The sequence below is a fragment of the Pinus tabuliformis genome, chromosome 1_2 (assembly GCF_031772625.1).
Source record: "Pinus tabuliformis cultivar Carrire ecotype Pingquan chromosome 1_2, CPIR1, whole genome shotgun sequence".
NCBI lineage: Eukaryota > Viridiplantae > Streptophyta > Pinopsida > Pinales > Pinaceae > Pinus > Pinus tabuliformis.
In genome coordinates this window covers 1086912427-1086934195 of record NC_142298.1, presented here as the reverse complement: position 1 = coordinate 1086934195, position 21769 = coordinate 1086912427, and the positions used below count along the sequence as shown (strand labels likewise).

At 37.5% G+C, this 21769-nt stretch overlaps 1 long non-coding RNA gene across 5 annotated transcripts in view; it reads right to left on the bottom strand.

Annotated features, from left to right (window-relative positions):
* Nucleotides 1-19841, bottom strand: part of LOC149209958 (uncharacterized) — a 58547-nt gene extending 38706 nt beyond the window's left edge. For 2 of the 5 annotated variants that reach the window (XR_016252915.1, XR_016252918.1), the window contains exon 1: nucleotides 19061-19841. This is a non-coding gene — a long non-coding RNA (uncharacterized LOC149209958). The remainder of the gene's footprint in view (nucleotides 1-19060) is intronic. The other 3 variants (XR_016252916.1, XR_016252914.1, XR_016252917.1) reach the window with 3 other exon arrangements.
* Nucleotides 19842-21769: the final 1928 nt, after the last annotated feature.

Genomic DNA, 21769 nt, shown 5'->3' with positions numbered 1-21769 from the left:
CATTTGCAGATTAGTGAGGAGGCCCAGTTCTTGTGGAATGCTGCCAATAAGGTTGTTTGTGGAAATCTGCAAGTCAATTAACTTAGATAGATTTGACAAGGAAGTGGGAATGGTGTCGGACAATTCATTTTCAGAAAGGAAGAGTTCTTGCAAACTAGAAAGGAGACCCAATTCTGGTGGAACGTTGCCAGTGAGTTTGCTTATAACAATATCCAAGTAAATCAACCTAGATAGATTTGACAAAGAAGTGTGAATGATGCCTGACAATTCATTGGCTCCCAAGTAAAGTGTCTCCAAATGTCCAAATGTGCTAGGGAACCCAACTCCATGGGAATACTTCCACTTAGACGGTTAAATGTGAGGCTCAGGTTAACTAAATTATGGCAACTGCCAAGGTGACTCGGAATGCTGCCTGACAATTCATTTCTATGAAGGTAAAGCCTTTGCAAATTAGTGAGGAGGCCCAGTTCTTGTGGAACGCTGCCAGTAAGGTTGTTTGTGGAAATCTGCAAGTCAATAAACTTAGATAGATTTGACAAGGAAGTGGGAATGGTGCCGGACAATTCATTTTCAGAAAGGAAGAGTTCTTGCAAAACTAGAAAGGAGACCCAATTCTGGTGGAATGTTGCCAGTGAGTTTGTTTATAACAATATCCAAGTAAATCAACCTAGATAGATTTGACAAAGAAGTGGGAATGATGCCTGACAATTCATTTTCTCCCATGTAAAGCGTCTCCAAATGTCCAAATGTGCTAGGGAACCCAACTCCATGGGAATACTTCCACTTAGACGGTTAAATGTGAGGCTCGGGTTAACCAAATTATGGCAACCGCCAAGGTGACTCGGAATGCTGCCTGACAATTCATTTCTATGAAGGTAAAGCCTTTGTAGATTAGTGAGGAGGCCCTGTTCTTGTGGAATGCTGCCAGTGTGGTTGATTGTGAAAATCTGCAAGTCAATTAACTTAGATATATTTGACAAAGAAGTTGGAATGATGCCTGACAATTGATTTGTATGAAGGTAAAACATTTGCAGACTAGTGAGGAGGCCCAATTCTCGTGGAATGCTTCCAGTGAGACTGTTTATGCAAATCTGTAAGTCAATCAAACTAGAGGCATTTGACGAAGAAGAGGGTATAGTACCTGTGAGATCATTTGCTCCCAAGTAAAGCATCTCTAAATGTTGGAGGGAACCCAACTCCACGAGAATACTTCCACTTAGATTATTATATGAGAGTCTCAGGTCAACCAAATTATGGCAACCGACAAGGTGACTCGGAATGCTTCCTTCCAATCGGTTGTTGAATAACCAGAGCACCCTCAAACAAAAGAGACGTCCTAATTGAGATGGGATATCACCATGGAGAGCATTGTGTGGAAGACGGAGCGAGCGGAGAAATGACAAATTGCCGAGAGAAGGAGAAATGGTGTAGTTAGATAAGTCACTGATCAAGAAAGAAGGCATTTACAGTTATAAATTAACCAAGAAATGGAATGTAACTGAACATAACCATACAAGTAATAACTCAGGATTTACATGCTAAAACTCTAACAGAGTGTCAAGGAAACATGCATGGGGCAAGGGATTGGAATCTCTATTCAATCAATAAATGATTCTCTTTACAATAGTACGGGCATTCATCAGTTTTATATGAGCCTCCTTAGTTACATAACCGATGTTTCGGTATAAAACTAACTTGTTAATAACTAATACAGTCTACCCAAATTTACATAATTAGTTGTCAATTTCCAACAAATTCCACCTTGACAACAATTTTCCTAATCCCTTGCCCATGCCCATTCATCATCTCTTCTGCAAGCCAAGAGAAGCTAAACACCATCGCAACTTCTCTACTGTAACTGGCTTTGTGAATATGTCTGCACAATTCTCTCGTGTATGGACCTTTTGAAGAGCTACTTTTCCGCCATCGATCACATGTCTCAGAAAATGATACCTTACATCAATGTGCTTGGTTCTGTTGTGATAAGCAGGATTTGTAGCCAAGTGAATAGCACTTTGACTGTCACAAAGTACATTCACTTTCTCCTGCGTCCTTCCAATCTCATCAAGTAGACCCTTTAACCAGATTGCTTCTTTACTAGCATCTGAAGTAGCTATATATTCTGCTTCGGTAGTGGACAACGCAACTGTTTCTTGAAGCTTTGACATCCAACTAATTGCTCCACCTGCAAGAGTAAAGACATAACCTGTAGTAGATCTTCTTTTGTCCAAATCAATGTTTTAAAACTCCGACTCCGGCTCCGACTCGGCCGAGGATCGACTCCGACTCCGACTCCGGCTCCGACTCGGCCGAGGATCGACTCCGACTCCGACTCCGAAACGGTAATGACTCGGCCGGCTCGATTTCAATGACTCGGTCGTTGTAAAAAATACATTAAATATTTATTTTTTTTATTAAAAAACATAATTTTAAATATTTTAAAGATTTTCATTCATGTTTCCAAACACACAGCATTATAATATAGATGGAAGACAACATATGATCAAAGTAGGCTCATGAACCAATCCACTATATCAAAATGGTACCCAATGGCAATACATAGTCAACTGTCATACATGATCAAAGACTCAAAACAAAATACAAATAACCAAGGAGGCTAGAAATGGCCTCTACAACAAAAGTAAACTGTGATGGTGACCAGACTGCAATACTAGTACTACTGGGCCACTGGCTAGTAGCTACTGCCAGAGGAGCCAAGATCATCTCGACCAATCTCTGGATCATCATCATCAGAGTCAGACAAGGGGCCCCATGGCTCCTCCTCATCATCATCGTCTCCAACTGCAACTGTAGAAGTGGTGCCAGTACCACTAGCAGGTTGTGCAGCAGATGCAAGCTGAGATAGAGTAGATATGCGGCTGCGCTTCTGTCGTGGCTGAGCAGAGGAAGCACCTACAACTGGAGTCCTACTCCTTGCTGGCTGTGAGACTGAGGCTGGTGAATTGGGATCTGCATTCAACTGAACAGGCTGAAGTTGAACAACATGTTCAAGTTCAACTGATGTCTCCATATCTATATCTACATCAAGATCCTCATCAGGATCAAACTCTGGTGGACGACTCTCCACTACCCAATCTGATGTTGGATCAATGTCTTCCAACACAATGGGATCTGAATCAGGTCTTTTGTTCAGCAATTGGTTTCGTCTGAGCCGAAGGTTGTATTGGACAAAAACTAGATCATTCAACCGTTTTTTATCCAAACGGTTTCTCTTCTTTGTGTGAATCCTCTCAAAGACAGACCAATTGCGCTCACACCCAAATGCACTGCAAGTTTGACTCAAAATACGAATTGCAAACCTTTGCAATTCAGGGCACTGGCCACCAAAGGCCTCCCACCATTGTGCTGCAAAAAACATAGGAGTGTAATGAATTATGAGTTAGATGAAGGCTAAAGCTCAACAAAATTACAAATTATATCTAACTTTCAAATTATAAATGATTTAACAAACTTTAATAAAAAAAGTAAAACCATTAAGAAATTGAAAATTGAAATTTTTGTTTACCTGGCTCATCTGCTTCTCTTGCAATCTTTGCTAGGTTCTTCCCAAAGGTACCTGTTGCATTGCTGAAGGATGTGACCTGTCGATGTATCTCCAGCTGATCAGACTCCGATGGGATCATGCGTTCAATGCAATCAACCAGTCCATCTCTGACCTCCCCCCTCAAAGCTCCTGACTCCTTAGCTTTATAATGATACCGTGGGTTCAAAAAATACCCAGCTGCATGTATAAGGCGATGGAGTTGATTGTTCCATCTTTCATCAATAATTGCCCAAATGGGCCCATACTTGGCCACTCTATCCTTGTATGCTGTCTTTATTTTCTCCTTTGCTTGATCCATAGCCTCATAAATGAAGCCCATAGCCAACCTTTCCCCATCCACCAACCGCAACACCTTAACTAGTGGCTCAGCAAGCTTCACAATCTCTGCTGCCTTTCTCCAAAAAGTTTCTTCATGGACTTTCCTTTTCAATTCTTTGCCTTCTGGTTTCTTAGACCAATTGCTTTGATTCCATTCATCACTGGAAAACATCTTTTGCAAGTTTCTATGTTGGGAAAGCATAGATTGCAATGTCAAAAAATGTGTAGCAAATCTAGTGATGGCAGGCCTAATAATATCCTTGCCTCCAGTGTGTTTCCTCATGAGACTCAAAACCAGTGTATGATTGTAGATAAATTTTGTTATGCTTTTGGCATGATCTACAGTGTTTTTGACCCAATCTAATTTTCCAATATCCTCAAGCATGAGGTCTATGCAATGTGCAGCGCATGGGGTCCAAAAGATGGTCTTGTGTTTTTCCTCTAACAGTTTACCAGCAAGAACATAGTTAGAGGCATTATCTGTGATGATTTGAACAACATTAGCCACCCCCACCTCCTCAACAACCTGATCCAATAGCTGAAACAACAAGTGGCCATCTTTTACCTTATCAGATGCATCAACTGATTTTAAAAACATGGTTCCCTGTGGGCAGAAGACAAGAAAGTTTATGATGGTACGGTTTCTTTGATCAGTCCATCCATCTGACATGATGGTACACCCTGTTCTTGCCCATGAGTCCCTGAACTCTTGCAAATACTCATTAATGGATTGAATTTCTTTCTGCAAACGAAACCCCCTTAGCTCATGCATAGTAGGGCCTTTGAAGCCTTTTCCAGCAGCATGTATGGCATCAAACATAGGCTCATAATATGGTGAACGAGCAGCATTAAAGGGGATATCAGCATCATACCACCATCTAGCTATGTAGTCACAAGCAGTCTCCCACAATTCTTTCTTCCAATGGTCATCTAAAGTGGGCTGAATTTGACCTTTACTAACTTCAGGACCATGTGCATCTGATGGAGAGGAGGGAGTGAAATAACTTTTGATAGTCACATCACCCTTTTTCAAATTCATTCTACCCTTTCCCTTATCTTGAACAGAACCAAAAGAGGGAGGAACATAACGGAAAGGGTTGGATGCCTCAGTTTGAGGGATAGAGGAAGAACCCTCAAAATCATAGTGGGGGTTGGTAGCCATCATTTTTTGTATCTCCCTCTTCCTCCCAATTTCAGCCTGTATCTCTTTTTGCCTAACCTTATCTTCTTTAAATTTCTCAAAGCTGGCCAACAAATTCTTTCTAATCTCCCCAATTTCTGGTGAGGTACATGGGGTAATTTGGCCTCTAATCCCTGCCAAGTGTTGTTTCAGCCTATTAATGCCCCCAGGACCTTCCTTAATTTTCCTATGGCAAAATTTGCAATGCATTTGACTATCAACCATTTCAACATATGCCCAAGCAGGATCTTTTGCTCTAGGTGCCATTTTTTGACTAGGAAAACAATCTGAAAATGAAAAAAAAAAAAAAAAAAATTGATTCAATGTTCATTTATTTGACAAAAAACACTCTCTAAGCTTTCTTGATATGCACCTAAAATTTACTAAGCAAAAACAGATTTATAGAGGTGGAAAAAAATACCTCCATGCACAAACTGCCTCCTCAAGCTTGCTCCAAGAATCAGCTCCTCAATGCTGCTCCAAATGGCTGCCCAAGAAGCTCCTCACTCCAGCTACAATGCTCCTCCAAGACTCCTCACTGCTGCTCCAAAACAAGCTCAAGAACTGCTCACTAATTCTCAAAGAAGACTCTCACTCAAATGCATAAGACTGCTGTGAGTGAATGAGAACATTTGGGTGTCTTAAATAGGGTTTGGGAGGGGGAAATGGACCCCAAAAACATTTAGCAAATTACTATAACACTTTGGAATCCATAAACTGCATTAAACATTTGAAAAAATACCAAAAAAATGAATTTTTTTTATGTTTTTACGCTGCCCAGCCGTCCCCTTGTGACTCGGCCGAGTCATATCGGACCCGGCCGGGTTGACCGAGTCACACATGACTCGGCCGAGTCATTGGATGACTCGGCCGAGTCATGTGTGACTCGGTCAACCGGACCGGTTACTTGGCCGGGTCAGTCCTCAGGCTATTGAAACGGTTCGACTCGGCCGAGTCGGTTTCGAAACGGCCGGTTTGTAAAACAGTGGTCCAAATCACCTGCATAATCAACATCTACATATCCGTAGACTGATCCTTCACTACCATTAAAGATGATGCAATGGTCACTTGTGCCTCTTAGATATCGAAGCACCCATTTCACTGCTCGCCAATGTTCTTCACCTGGATTTGCCATGAACCTGCTGACAACTCCAACTGCATGTGAAATGTCAGGTCTTGTAGATACCATCGCATACATTAAGTTGCCTACAGCATTTGCATATGGTACATGAGACATATACTGCTTTTCTTCATCAGTTCTAGGACTCAAAACCGAAGAAAGCTTAAAATGGGAAGCTAATGGAACATTAACAGGTTTCACATTGTTCATACAAAACTTTTCAAGTACTTTCTCCACATACTTCTGTTGTGATAACCAAAGCTTACCATTTTTCCTGTCTCTGTGTATCTCCATGCCCAAGATATGTTTTGTTGCTCCAAGATCCTTCATATCAAACGTCCTAGAGAGCTGAGCCTTTAACCTGTTGATCTCTTCCATGCTTTTTCTTGCAATAAGCATATCGTCAACATACAAAGCTAAGATAATGAATATGCCATTGAAACTTTTGAAGTATACACAATGATCATACTCACTTCTAATAAAGTTTTGGCTCACCATGAAGGAGTCAAACTTCTTGTACCATTGTTTGGGAGACTGCCTCAGACCATACAATGATTTCCTGAGCTTGCAAACTAATCTTCTGCTGCGACCTTGTACAAAACCTTCTAGTTGTTCCATATATAACTCTTCATTCAAATCACCATGTAGAAAAGTTGTTTTAACATCTAACTATTCTAACTCAAGGTTAAGTAATGCAGTTAGTGCCAACACAGTACGAATAGAAACAAGTTTTACAACTGGTGAAAAAATCTCATGAAAGTCGATACCTTCAACCTGAGAATACCCTTTTGCTACCAGTCTTGCCTTATACCTTTCAATACTTCCATCAACTTTCCGTTTCAATTTGAAGACCCATTTGCATCCAACAAAACTTCTCCCTTCAGGAAGTTCTACAAGATCCCAGGTATTGTTCTTGGCTAAGGAATCCATTTCTTCTTCCATAGCCGTTTTCCATTTTTCGCTATTCGTATCATCTACTACTTCTTGATAACAAGAAGGTTCCCCATCTTCAGTAATCAAAGCAAAATATGAAGCAAAATCTTCATACCTTTTGGGAGTTTTTCTTTCCCTTGTAGACCTTCATAGAGTGACTGGTTGCTAAACTGGTTTAGAAACTTCAACAGCTTCCTTTGTATCTTCAACACCTTTTTCTCCAGAAGCCTCTTCTTCCTTTTGATTGTCACCAAAAAATCTAGCCTCCAACTGAACTTGTTGATTTGGTGATACTTGTTCCTGTTTAATTCTTTCAACATTTGATTTTAAAAGAGAAGATTCATCAAATGTTACATCTCTACTAATGACTATCTTCCGCGATGTAGGATCCCACAACCTGTATCCTTTCACCGCATAGTCATACCCAACAAAGACATAACATTTCGATTTTGGATCTAATTTTGAACGCTGATTTTTAGGAATAAGAGAATAAGCATCACAGCCAAATATCCTTAAATGTGAATAATCACAAGACTGACCTGTCCAAACTTCTTCAAGAATTTTACAATTAATTGCTACTGAAGGTGATCTGTTAACTAAATAACAAGCAGTGGATACTGCTTCTGCCCACAACTCCTTTTGCAAGTTAGCATTGCTGATCATGCTTCTGGCTCTTTCCATAAGAATTTGATTCATACGTTCAGCAACACCATTTTGTTGAGTATAAACAACAGTTTTGTCTCTAACAATTCCTTCATCCTTACAGTATTGTTCAAATTCTATTGAAGTGAATTCACCACCATTGTCAGTTCTTAAACATTTAATTGATTTGCCTGTTCTTTTCTCTACCATTGTTTTAAATTGTTTAAAGATATTGAATACATCAGCTTTTTTTCAGCATAAAGACCCAAACTTTATGGGAGAAATCATCAATAAACGTTAAAAAATATAGAGCACCTCTATATAATACAATAGGAGATGGTCCCCACAGATCATAATGAATATAGTCTAAAATATCTTTACTATTATGATTTCCAGTTTTAAATCTTTGTTTACACTGTTTTCCATACACACAATGTTTACAGAAATCAAACTTCAAAGATTTCAGATCGGGAAGAGATTTATGTTTCATCAGTATCTGAAGACCTTTCTCACTCATGTGACCCAATCGTTGATGCCATAGGCGAGTACCTGCTTCTTCTTTTTTTGACACAATTGTTGCTTCACTGATCTGAGTACTTCCTTTGAGTCTGTAAAGATTTCCGACCTTTTCTGCTTTCATAACAACTAGGGCGCCTTTAAAGACTTTCAGCACTCCATTCTAACCTGTAAACTTATAACCATCCGAAGCCAACACTCCCAAAGAAATAAAATTTTCTTCAAATCAGGTACATGTCTAACGCTAGTTAATGTTCTAACTGTGTTATCATACATTTTAATCCTGATATTTCCCATCCCAACAGTCTGACATGATACATTATTACCCATAAACACAAAACTACCATTTACATTTTCATATGAAGTAAACCAATTTCTGTGTGGACACATGTCATGAGAAGCACCAGAGTCTAACAGCCAGCTTTCTAAACCCTGAGAGACATTACATACAGGTGAAGTTTCATCTATCATACATAATTCTTCAGCAGATAAAACTTTGTCTATCATACCTGAATCACCCTAATTTGCTTCCTTCTTTGGGTTATCAGACTCTTGTCGTTTCCAACAGTCTTTCTTCAGGTGTCCAATTTTATTGCAGTGCCAACATTTTGCCTTACACTTCTTTCCCTTTGATTTAGATCTAGAAGACCCCTTTGTTTTTTCTCCTCTTTCCTTTGACCGTCCTCTAGCTATCATGGCTTCTGATGCAGCTGTTTCAATACTGGATTTCCTTCGTACTTCTTCAAACAAGAGAGCTCCCACAACCAATTCAAATTTCAAAGAATCAGCAGTGCTAAAACTGATTGAAGTTACGAAGTGATCCCATGATTCGAGCAGAGAACACAGCAAGATTATAGCTTTGTCTTCTCCCTGAATTTTAACTTGCATACCTGTTAATTGGCATATAAGTGTATTAAAAACACTCAAATGTTTTGCAACTTTGAACCCTTCTTCATTCGAAGACTATACAGTTGTCTTTTCAAATAAATTCTATTGGTTAACGACTTTGTCATATATAGTTTTTCCAGTTTTTCCCATAAACCTGAAGCTGTACTCTCTTCAACAATGTTGAAGAGAACTTCATCCGCCAGGCATAACCTGATGGTACTGAGAGCTCGGGCATCCAAGTCCTCCTAGTCTGAATCAGTCATGCTTGCAGGTTTCTTATTTGCCCCGTCCAATGCCTTGTGCAACCCTTGTTGCACCAGCAAATCCCTAACTTTCAGTTTCCAAAGAGCAAAGTTGCTCTTGCCGGTGAATTTCTCCACCTCGAACTTTGCATTCGACATCTTGGCCATTTCTTTCCTCCTAGGGTTTCGTCTTTCAACTAGGGTTTCCAAAAAAAAAATTCTTGGATTGTCTTCTTCCAACAAAGTATTTTCCAAGTTTTTTTTTTTCCTAGTCAATTTTCCAGAAATTTTTTTTTTTTCAAATTCCCCAATAAAAAATTCAGAATCTTACTTTCCCAAATTTTCCAAATTGACTTAGAAAACCTACAACTTTTTTTTTTGAAAAAATCCCTTTTGTTTAATTTCAGTTTCCTGGAAAAAAAACTTTGTTCTTCAATTCAAAGAAATCTTTCAACAAACCCTGAATTTATTTATAAATTTAAAAAAAAAATACCCGGCCTTCCAAGATGATCTCTCTTCGACGGGTAATGTTCACACAGTGCAACCTCTAATGCAATGGTAACACGCAGGTGGCCAGCAACAGGTATGCAGCACTGAACGGGCAACAACGGTGACGACCTCCTCAGTCCACGCAGAGAACAAGCAAACAAAGGGCAGAGGGTTTGGTCTGGCAGCGTAGAACACTCCACGGGATCCTCCTCACGGTTTACAAGCTAGCAATAGGCACAGCAGTGGTTGAACGGGCAGCAACAGTGATGGCCTCCTCAGTCCATGCAGAGAACACACGCAGAGGGCAGAGATGATACGGGCTCTGATCCAACACTTGAGCACGCAGAGGCAACCAACACACACAGAGAGCAGGCTCTTCTCCTCTGATGGGTATGCCGCTGCACTCAGCCCTCGACGGCTCCCTCTGGTAATCTGCAATCGCCTCCAAATACGACCATGCAGGCTCTTATGCAGCGTTTTTTCTTTCACACGTATTTGCCTCCAAAAAACTCAAACTCAACTGGCACGTATTTGTCTTTTCTCCAATCGCTCGATCTTTCAGATAATGCGCTCTATGGTGATATCCCACCTCAACTGGGACGTCTCTTTCGTTTAAGAGAACTTTCTCTCAATTTTAACATTCTAAGTGGGAGTATCCCCACCGAGTTGGGTTCCCTCGCACGTTTGCAGAGTCTCTTTTTAGGAGCAAACAGCTTCATAGGTAACATTCCCTCTTCCTTTGGAAATCTCTCAGCGTTGAGTGTTTTAGAAATTTCTGAAACCAATGTCACTGGGAGCATTCCGCAAGAATTAGGGCTCCTTCGTCGTCTTCAAGTGCTTCTTCTTTTCAGAAATGAATTGTCAGGGAGCATTCCTACTTCTTTATCAAATCTTTCTCGTTTGATTGACTTGGAGATTTCTAGTAACAATCTTATTGGCAACACTCCACAAGAATTAGGACTCCTCACTCGTCTGCAAAAGCTTATTCTTTGTAAAAATGGATTGTCAGGCAGCATTCCAATTTCTATTTCAAATCTCTCTAGGATGACGGATTTGGAAATTTATACCAACAAACTCACTGGCAGCATTCCGCAGGAGATAGGCCTCCTCACTCAATTAGTAGGTCTTGTTCTTTTTCAAAATGAATTGTCAGGCAATATTCCCACTTTTTTGTCAAATATCTCATCTTTAGCTTTGTTACTCATCTACCATAACAGATTAACAGGGCATATCCCCTCAGAGTTTGGTGCCAAGATCAACCAATTAAATATATTGGATTTATGGGGAAATCAACTCAGTGGAAGCATACCAAATTCCATTGGGAATTGTTCTAAACTTACAATACTTTTTCTAGATTACAACTATTTGAGTGGCACTGTGTCAGTGGAACTAGGTAAGTTGTCTTTCCTTGAACGACTAACATTGGACTCTAATCAGCTTGATAGTGGCAGTAGTACCACCATGCCTTTTCTTACATCTCTTACCAATTGTTCTCACCTACAAATACTAGGCTTGGGCAGCAATAAATTAAGTGGTATTTTGCCATCTACAATAGAAAGACTTTCTACCAATCTACGTGAGTTGTCTTTAAAAAACAACATAATAGAAGGAAACATCCCTATTCAGATTGGAAATCTTAGCAAATTAACTTTTCTTGATTTAAGTGGAAATCTTTTCAATGGTAGTCTTCCATCATTGCAAAGCCTTGTAAACTTAGAACAATTGAGTTTTGCGAACAATAGATTGGGAGGAAACATCTTGGATAACTTTAAACCATTAAAACATCTCAGTCTCTTGCACCTTAATAATAACATGCTTTCTGGAAAAATTCTCAATTCTTTGCACCATCTTAAACAACTGAGATTCCTTTCTCTTCATCACAACTACTTATCAGATAAGATACCAGCTAGTTTAGGAGATTGCAAAAATTTGGAATTGCTTGACTTATCTCATAATAGACTCAATGGAAGCATACCACAAGAAATTGCCAAGCTTTCTAATCTCCAATTCTATTTGAATTTGTCATGGAAATTTTTAGAAGGTCCATTGCCGGCAGCAATTAGTAAGATTGCAATGGCTCAAGCTATAGATGTTTCTGCCAATCAATTGACTGGGCTCATTCCAGCTCTGCTCAGAAATTGCATAGCACTACAATCATTGAATTTATCTCGAAATGTCTTCCAAGGTTCTATTCCTGATTCACTTGGAAATTTACAAAATCTCATCATCCTAGATCTCTCTTCAAACTTCTTATCAGGTTCAATCCCTGCTGCCCTCAAGGAGCTGAAAATGCTCCATTATTTAAATCTATCTTTTAACAATCTCACAGGGGAAATATCAGGAGGAGGATTTTACAAAAATCAAACCCTTATCATATCTTTAACTGGAAATCCTGGTCTATGTGGACCACAAATATTTCTGTTAAATGCTTGTTCATCGTCAAGAAGTCATTTTAAAGTTTTGAAAGAAGTACTATTGCCAGTTGTTGGAGTTGTTTTTATATTATGCTATCTACTTTTAGCATTTCTTTGGAGAAGGAATTCGCTAACACAAAAGTTGAACTTGCAAACACAAAACTTTTCTTTTGGACGAACTATTTTCCAAAAAGTAGAGCATCGAAGGATCTCATATCAGGAGCTTACCAGAGGAACAAATGGATTTTCAGAGGCCAACCTTTTGGGGAGCGGTAGTTATGGATCAGTTTACAAAGGAATTTTGAGTGATGGCACGCTACTTGCTGTGAAAGTTTTCAATTTGCAAAATGATCAAGTTGAGAAGAGTTTTGAAGTAGAATGCAAGGTCTTGCAAAGGGTTCAACACCGAAATCTTGTGAGAATCATAACCTCATGTTCCAACTTCCATTTCAAAGGTTTAGTCTTTGAGTTTATGTCTAATGGAAGCTTAGAGAAGCATTTGTATCCCAATAGAAATGATAACAACAGTTAGAAAGTGTGTGAATTAGGATCGCAAGCACGATTATGCATTTCCATAGATGTGGCCAATGCCGTAGAATATCTTCATCATGATTCTCTTGTGCAAGTAGTGCATTGTGATATAAAGCCCAACAATATGCTTTTGGATGAAGACATGACTAGCCATGTAACAGATTTTGGGATTGCTAGATTAATTGGTGCAACTTCTATTGATTCACTTTCTTCAACACTTGCTTTGAAAGGATCCACTGGATACATTGCCCCGGGTATGGCTTTTGAAAACAATAGGCCCACTTGTTTTTTCATTACTAATAATTTTGCATGGATTGATTGAATATAAGTTGACCATTGTTGCCTTGAATGCAGAGTATGGATTGGGTGAGAGAGTTTCCACCAAAGGAGATGTTTATAGCTATGGCATTTTGTTATTGGAAATGTTTACTAGAAAGAGGCCAACTAGCAACATGTTCATAGGAGATCTTAACCTGCACAAATGGGTTGACTCTGCATATCCAAATAGAGTGGAGGAGGTGATTGACAATAGTCTTTATAGTGAGGTGGATGGAGATTGAAGATAATTATGTATACAAATGCATACTTTCTTTACTTCATGTTGGTTTGCTTTGTTCAAAATATTCACATGAAGAACGACTAACTATGAGAAATGTGGCAATGGTACTAGAAGGTATCAGGAAGGATTTGGTGAAAAATACAAGACCAAAATGAAGCATATTGGTTTGGTGAAAAATACAAGACCAAAATGAAGCATATCCAATTTGCTTGGTAATACAAGTGCAGCAGGGAATGATTCAGCTACATCAAATGACCAAAGTTCTACATCTTAGTTTGTGATAATTGTCAGTGCAAAATATTTCCATGGAAAAACTTATGTTACTTTTACTTGTTCAAGCAGATTTCTGTTAGGATAAAATTATATATTTGTAATTATGTTCAACATGCAAAATAGACATGTTTGCAATAATATAGTGGATTGCATATCTACATTTGTTTTAATGTGTTATACATGATGCCAATACTCATATCCATGCAGTGATCTTTAGATACCGGTAACATCAATCGAAAAGACATCAAAATTATAGGATACCGCCAAACAAGTTAGTAGTTCTAATGACTAACAGGCTAGTCAACGTGAAAGCAAACCAGATTGAAAGTCCAAACTAAGAAACACAGTAGAAATGAGTGAAGATGACCTCTTGTTAGTTACTATCATCTATGGATATCAAAGAAGTTTGCTAGTAGAAATGAGTGAAGATGACCTCTTGTTAGTTACTATCATCTGTGGATATCAAAGAAGTTTGCTATCATGCTAATGCTAGATATAATATACTGAACCTAACGAACCATTTCTGTGTTCTAATATGTTATGCCTGGCATGTAAAAGGTCCAATTTCGATTTCATGTTTGTCTCATAGCTAGAGTTAAGAAGGCATAAGACTACCTTGCAGAATAAGATTTTATGCATCAAACAACCAGTGCAATTTCTATTGGCCACAACTATATGAATCTTCTTCATGTTTGTGGTTTTTCACATGGTCTCACTAAAAGGACTTTTCTTTTAATTGCCTTGTCTCACTGATGATCTTTACAACATTTCCTTTTCTATAGGTTGTGGTTGTTCAGAGTCTAGTTCTAGAGTGAGCTATGAAGTAATGCAGTATGGATGAAATACGTGTTATCATTTTAAGACATTGTTTACCTTTAGGCAGTTGTAGACCTTTATATCATTTTACATCTACCCAAATTCAATTTTCAAATTTTCTCGGGTAAGGGATGAGTGATTGCCAGTTTCTCTTTACTCCAATTACTGTCTTGGTTGAATTTTTCTGTTGCCACAATTTCAGTTATATGTTTCAGTTAAGCCCACGTGAAATTTTCTCTGTATGGCACAATAATACGAATATTAAAATTTGGCATCTATTTTCAGTTAATGCCATTCAAGAGTTTTCTCATAACCCATTTCTGATGCCTTATACATTTTCAAATGGATCTTCCATCTAACTTCTGCCGTTGTCTCCTTTTTCTCTTTCAAGCTCCTTCACCTCAGGATCCAGGATTGTCAAATAGCCATTTTCTTCCTTGGCCTCCCAGATGCTTGTTCTAATTTCTAAATGATGTTGTCTGTATGGCTTTCTTCCTTTTTGTTGTGTTTTAGTTCATGCAGAGGTAACTGAGCCATCTCTTGTAAAGTATCTTTCTTTTGTCAAACATTTGTCTTGGCCTAAAATAATGACTTTGTTAAAGATGTTTTCTCTGAATATGCAGAACAAAATCAGACACTTGATCTTTCCCTGTCTTTCCTAACATTTAGTTTTAAATCCTTATTACTATTCGCTTTACAGCCTTACCTTTGTTCATTTTTGTGGGTTATGGTTTTCTTGCAAACTAAATTTGCACTATTTCCTGTCATTTTATTATGTTCCTTCTTGGAAGCATATATGAGGTGTCCACAAAGCAGAGCACATATCTATGTTTTTAAGAAGATCCTACGTCAAGAGCTTTCAATGGAGTAGGAATGTAATTGAGTCAATTATATGATGTTAGGAAATCCTAAAATGAATTGGTTATTCTGTGGTTGAATGGCAAACCGATGGGCATTTGTCTCCTCTGGCTCAGGTTCGATTCACATCATTTTCGTGCTTGCATCCTCCGTCATCTATCTGGGAATTTTCACCCCCTCTCATGTATTTTGGATCTCCAAAGCGTATCAAGATTCACAAATCCATTTATCCCAGTGCAGCTTTAGAATAAAATGAAAGGCAGGCTATGCTCCAGGTTTTTTTGGGAGCAGTAAACAACAGAACCAACAGGCCTTGGTGCATGGAGGTGTTTATTGGGAGCAGTAAACAACAAAACCAACAGGTCTTGGTGCATGGGGGTCAAAGATAACCTGCCAAAAAGGGGAATGCATCTGATTTCAACGGATCCCAACGTGGGGATCTGCAAAGCGTATCAGGATTCACAAATCCAGTTATCCCTGTGCAGCATTAAAATAGAATGAAAGGCAGGCTATGCTCCAGGTTTTTTTGGGTGCAATAAACAACAGAACCAACAGGCCTTGGTGCATGGAGGTTTTTTTTGGGAGCAGTAAGCAACAGAACCAACAGGTCTTGGTGCATGGGGTCAAAGATAACCTGCCAAAAAGGGGAATGCATCTGATTTCAAGGGATCCCAAAGTCATGAATTACACATGTTCACATTACCTTTCATATATATATATATATATATATGCCAGGCAGACTTTGATTCTGGAAATAAGAACTATCAATTCATGGGAACCTTTTGACCTTGCCCAAAACTTGGCTTCATACTGGGCAGACTTTTTTAGCTGAAGCGCGTCCGTCCACAAAATTCACAGATCTTACTAATTGATTGAATAATAATATTCGCGTTCAGATATCATTTGCAGGTTGAGTGTATAGCCAAATCGAACGAAATTTTTCTTCTATGAAAGTGCCAGGTGGAAAAGTAGCAAGTGGTAAGATACAAAGAACAGTGGATTCAAGCACGAACTTAGGCCAATTACATGCCTATATTTTTTCTTCTATGAAAGTGCCAGGTGGAAAAGTAGCAAGTGGAAAGATACAAAGAACGGCAGATTCAAGCATGAACGCATGAACTCTAAGCCAATTACATGCCTATGACATTAGAGACCATATCATTGTTGGCATTATGATACAGGTGTTTTTGATGGCAACTCACTCAGATGACAGTTCACAGTGCAGCGGGTTAACAGTAAAGGATTACAGATCAAACTCCAAAGAATGAAGAAAGAGAGGTATACGCTGGTTCACTTTGTCCAAAAAGTGTATACACGCGGGTTAACAGAACAAAAGAAGCGTATAACGTATACACACACTTTCACAAGAAGAAAAACGCATACATATTGGAAAACCAAGTTTTTGATCCAAGGTATTTGGTCCAAGGTATTGACCCTAGGTATTTGGTCCAAGGTATTGATCCTAAGTGGTTTTGGTCCAAGGTATTGAGAAAGACCTAAGAGTATATAAGGAGCAGAAGATTATTAGGCTAAGTGTGCAAAGCAATAAAATTTTAAGGAATACTTCTATCTGAAGTATATTTTATGTTGCAGGGTTGTGTTTGGGACTGGATCTGAAATATTTATGTGCACCTTGAGTTCAATGTTGGATCAGGATCATGAGACATGAAATAACTTATTCTTGAATGATCTAATATTGGTTGAAACTAGATCTAATGTTTTGCGCATGTTTTACTCATTATCTATCAAGATCTAGGTTTGTTTGAAGCCTGGAATTGCAGCTAGGTTCTAAGTCAATATTTGCAGATCTGTACACAGGTTCGTCTCAGCCAAAAAGCGTATACACGCAAGTTTGGTTCTTTCAAGTAATGTATACAAAAGAAAAACTTCTTTTTTCAAATCTCACTGAACTATCTAATCAAATTCTGTTATTTTACTGTTGTCTGTCAATGAAGTCTTCTTAGATCTGAAGGTAAAAACTAAATACATAAGAAAAATGGCATTTGATTGATTGATTGTATAAGTGAGAAGAAGTGATCTTTGTCCCTGCCTGTGTAAAACTCTAAAAGTTGACAATAGATATTCAGTATATTGATAGTTGGTACAGACTTGATTTAAAAGTTTATGCTTGCAGTAGTTTTTGAAGGTATGTGCAGATTCAATTAACGGAAGTAGCGTATACACGCAGTTTGGGTGCAACCAAGTAGCGTATACATTCTAATGCATGATTTTTGAGGTTACAGCTGGTTTTGAATGATGCAGGGTTTTGGGTTCAATACAGTGTTCTAGTGTCAGTGATCTAATTGTTCAGATTAACTGAATATTGGTTGATGCAGTTCAAGTTTAAAAGCTTTGATGGGTTCAGTGTGAAAAGTTGATGAAACGTGGCCTTCAAATTGTGGTGTTGTGATCCAGGAGTATCCAGTCTGAAAATTCATGAAACGTGGTTCCTGGTGAAAGAGTGGAGTTTCCTGTACACTGGCACCTACGTACTAGTAAACATATTGGCTAGTACAAGAGCTAGGGGGTTGTAGCTTCTTTCCAGTAGAAGCTGGAGAACAAGAGAAAGGTTGTAACCTTCTACAAGTAGAAGCTTGCGTACTGGTATGAGTCTGCACCAGTACAAGATTGTAAACAGATTTTCTTATTACTAAAAAAAGACAGAGACGACAGTGGCAGGTGGTTTTTACCCACATTGGGTTTCCACCTTAAATCTTGGTGTTCATGTGTGTTGCTTATGTGTGATGCTTTATTCTGTCTAATAAATCTCTAATATACTGGTTTAAGCTCAACACATGATAAATTGTCTAAATCACAAGTTCTTTGCATATACGTTGGTTTCTTTAAGTACATTTGCATGTACACGCTAATTCACTTCACTGAAGTAGCGTATATAAATCTGTTTGGGAAATAAAATTATTGATCTGATAATACTGATTCACCCCCTCTCAGTGTTATTTCCAACAATCATGTCATCCATGAAATGTAGATGACTTGGTCTGTGTAAATTAGTTGATTTTTTATAAGGGTTAATTTTCATTAGGTTAATCTTTTCCTATGAAAGTGCCGGGCAAAAAAGTAGCAGGTGGAAAAATATAAAGAATCTATTCACCTATGAACTCTACGTCAATCATATGTTTATGATGACTTAATCTATGTAAAATAGTTGATTTATATAGTTGTAATTTTCATTAGTTTAAATTTTCTTCTAACAGGTGGTAAATTAGTTGATCCGTTCTAATGTCCTTGTACTTGATTTACCATATTTCTCAAAGGAATTTTAATTTCAAGTTTTCACTTCACATAACTCGAGTGAATTTAATAAATGGATGAACACCAACAGTGATCTTGAGGCAATATTTTCAAAGCATATGATATATCATTGAGAAATGCATTTAACCTAGATGCTTAGAGCATATGTAAACGATATTGATGGAAATATTTGCTGCTATGCGTTCACAATTCAGAACAAGACGATGGGCCCTTCAGTATTAGCAGCAGTTGTATGTGTTGATTGCGAGAAATAACAAACCAGCAGTGAAGTAATCTTTCAAACGTTTTAATGCATGTAAATGCTCTGGCAAGTTATGACCATAAAAATAACCCAGGAATTAACAGACATTTGCCCAGAATTTTTGGCGAAATATGTATCAACGTCTCACCATATATGTGCCACAAAATCTAGAAGGATAAAGCTGAAAATGAATGAGACACACCTCAGCCATGGTACTCAGCTGACCTGGCCTGAATCGCACATTGACTTCATAAATTCGCAGCACTGGCATAAACTTGCCTTGACTCAACGATGACAGTTCAACCGGGATTCGAGGAGCTATAATTCATTGTGCTTCCAAGGCCAAATAAAAAAGTCAGCTCTCGGCCCTTTGTCACATACAGAAGTCGGTTTTAACAAGAATTCGATCAGCCCTACCGGATGGGTTCGGCTACCTGACACATGATGCGATCAGTCCTTGCCAGCTGTGCATTAAGATTGGAATCAGCTCAGATTAGCTGAGCTATGCATTACTTCAATACGCCTTCAGCAATGCGGCTGCTCTGACCAATATATTAATCGGCTCCTGGCAACAATATCCTGAATTCGAGCAGCGCGGCCCCTCTGACAATTATAATAGATTCAATTCGGCTGCCTGCCAAATCGTGATGGCCCCTCCGTGTAGATGGGTTTCGGCCCCGCGTGTAGATGTCTCGGCTCCCAATATTTAATGAAACTGCGGCCATGGCTCCCAGATGCATTCGCTTCCTTTTAATCAAATTCTGGATAAGGGGTAATCAGCATCAATTTCTTCCTCCCTGATTCGGCTCCTTTAGATTTTGTCCTTTAAGCCATACATTCATCGCGGACCCGAAGATAATTCATTCCACATGGTCCTCTTGGACTTCCTGGAATCTGGATTTCTCTTTACACATTTCTTTTAGTTTTTGGGTTCTTATGTTTCCCAGGTTTTGGTTGCTTATGCTTTTAATCAATAAGTTAGGTTTAAAATGGTTTGGAACCTGAAATTAAATTAGATGTTAATTCGAACATGTTATAGTATTGGTATATATAGGGATTTTATGACACATAATATGATTAACATAATAAAATTATTGAATTTTGTCAATAAAAACTCAAAAGTAAATTAATTAATACGATTTATGTTGTGATTTACATAATTTAATATATATTATGAATCTAAAGATTAAGTATACATTTTACTGTATTTATTTTAGGGTTACTTTGGATCATAGGATATACAGTAATATTAATTAGATTGAATGTATAGTATTTGAAACTTTTAAAAATTAAAAGATTAAACTTATAATAAATGGACATTGTGGATATCTTAACATCATGTTGTAGGATTATGTTATGATTTCCTCCTTCATTATTACATTCTCAAAGAGAAAACACTTATAAGTATTAAATGTGGTAAAAACATGTTGTGATCAAATCTTTCTTTCTATTTATCATCAAAATTTAGTAAAATTGATATATATATATATATATATATATATATATATATAGATATATATATATATATATATATATATATATATATATATATATATATACACAAAACTAATGTGTACTAAAGTAACATTGAATAAAATCATAACAAATTTAGACAAAATAATTTCATTGAAAATTGAAAAATAATTTTCACCATGGTGTATTATTTAGAGACTATACCCTTTAATCTAACTTGTAGACATATATTTAAATTATAATACATTGACAACTACAATTGTGGAGGTTTCAACAAAATGTGTTGAACATTTGAAACATGTTTATTTTGCTTATTGAAAGTATATAATCGGTCCTAGGTAAAGTACTTGATGGTTATCCATTGCATATCTTTAAATTATCATTTAAAAACAACAATTTATATTATGCCAATTGAATATTTAGATGCCCAATAAGACTAAGTTCCATGCAAATTCAGAGATAATTTATGACATTATCTAATATAAGGTTTGATACAAAATAGAAATATAAGACATCCTAAAAGGGCACAATAGCATACCACTAACCTCTAGTTTTCAGATCCATCCACTAAGATAAATGCATTTGGCAACAAATTATTAATTGATACAAATACATATTATTCCAAATGATGGTTTACTCCAAAATCCAGTTACACCAAACTAATGTCACAACTTACAAGTTTCTAAATTCCATTGCTCCAATGATAATGAAAGCAACGAAATGCCTCAAGTTGCATGGAAGCTATGCATTAAAGCCAATGAAAGAGGGGGATTGGATATCTATGGAAAAGAATCTCGTCATATTTAAATGCATCTTGAGAAGCATAAAGGGAGAGATGCTATGCCATAGTAGCAAAATGATCCAATTTAAATGCATCACATTTTTTATTGCATTTTTCAAAAGGTTGGTAAGATGTGGGCCACCTAAGTATATGAGATGCAAATGGACAAAAAAAATAAAATCAACATCTCATTCTCCAATATGTGGTGTAGTGGGGCTTTCAATACTATACAACTTTATTCTTTTAAGATTAATTTGACATAAAAATGCAATACTTTGAGCTTAATTACACTGGATAAAAATATATCATGTTCAACTTCAAATTTGTTTGGTCATAAACAACATAACTCAAATTCGAAACATAGAGGTACTATTATGGATTTATTTAATGTTAAATTACATGACATAAACAAAAATTTCACTGAAAAAGAAATGCAAACTTTTCACGCAAGAAAAGAGTATCATTTACCAAAAAAAAAAAAGAAAAAAAAAAAGAGTATCATTTACCAAAAAAAAAAGAAAAAAACTATCCTTAACTTGAATTGTAAATAAAAATATTTAGTGGGCATAGCCTTCTCGGGAAAGTAGGCCTCAAAATTTGACCAATATTTTTAGAATTTGAAATAAGTATTCAAAATTACAACAAAGATGCTATGAA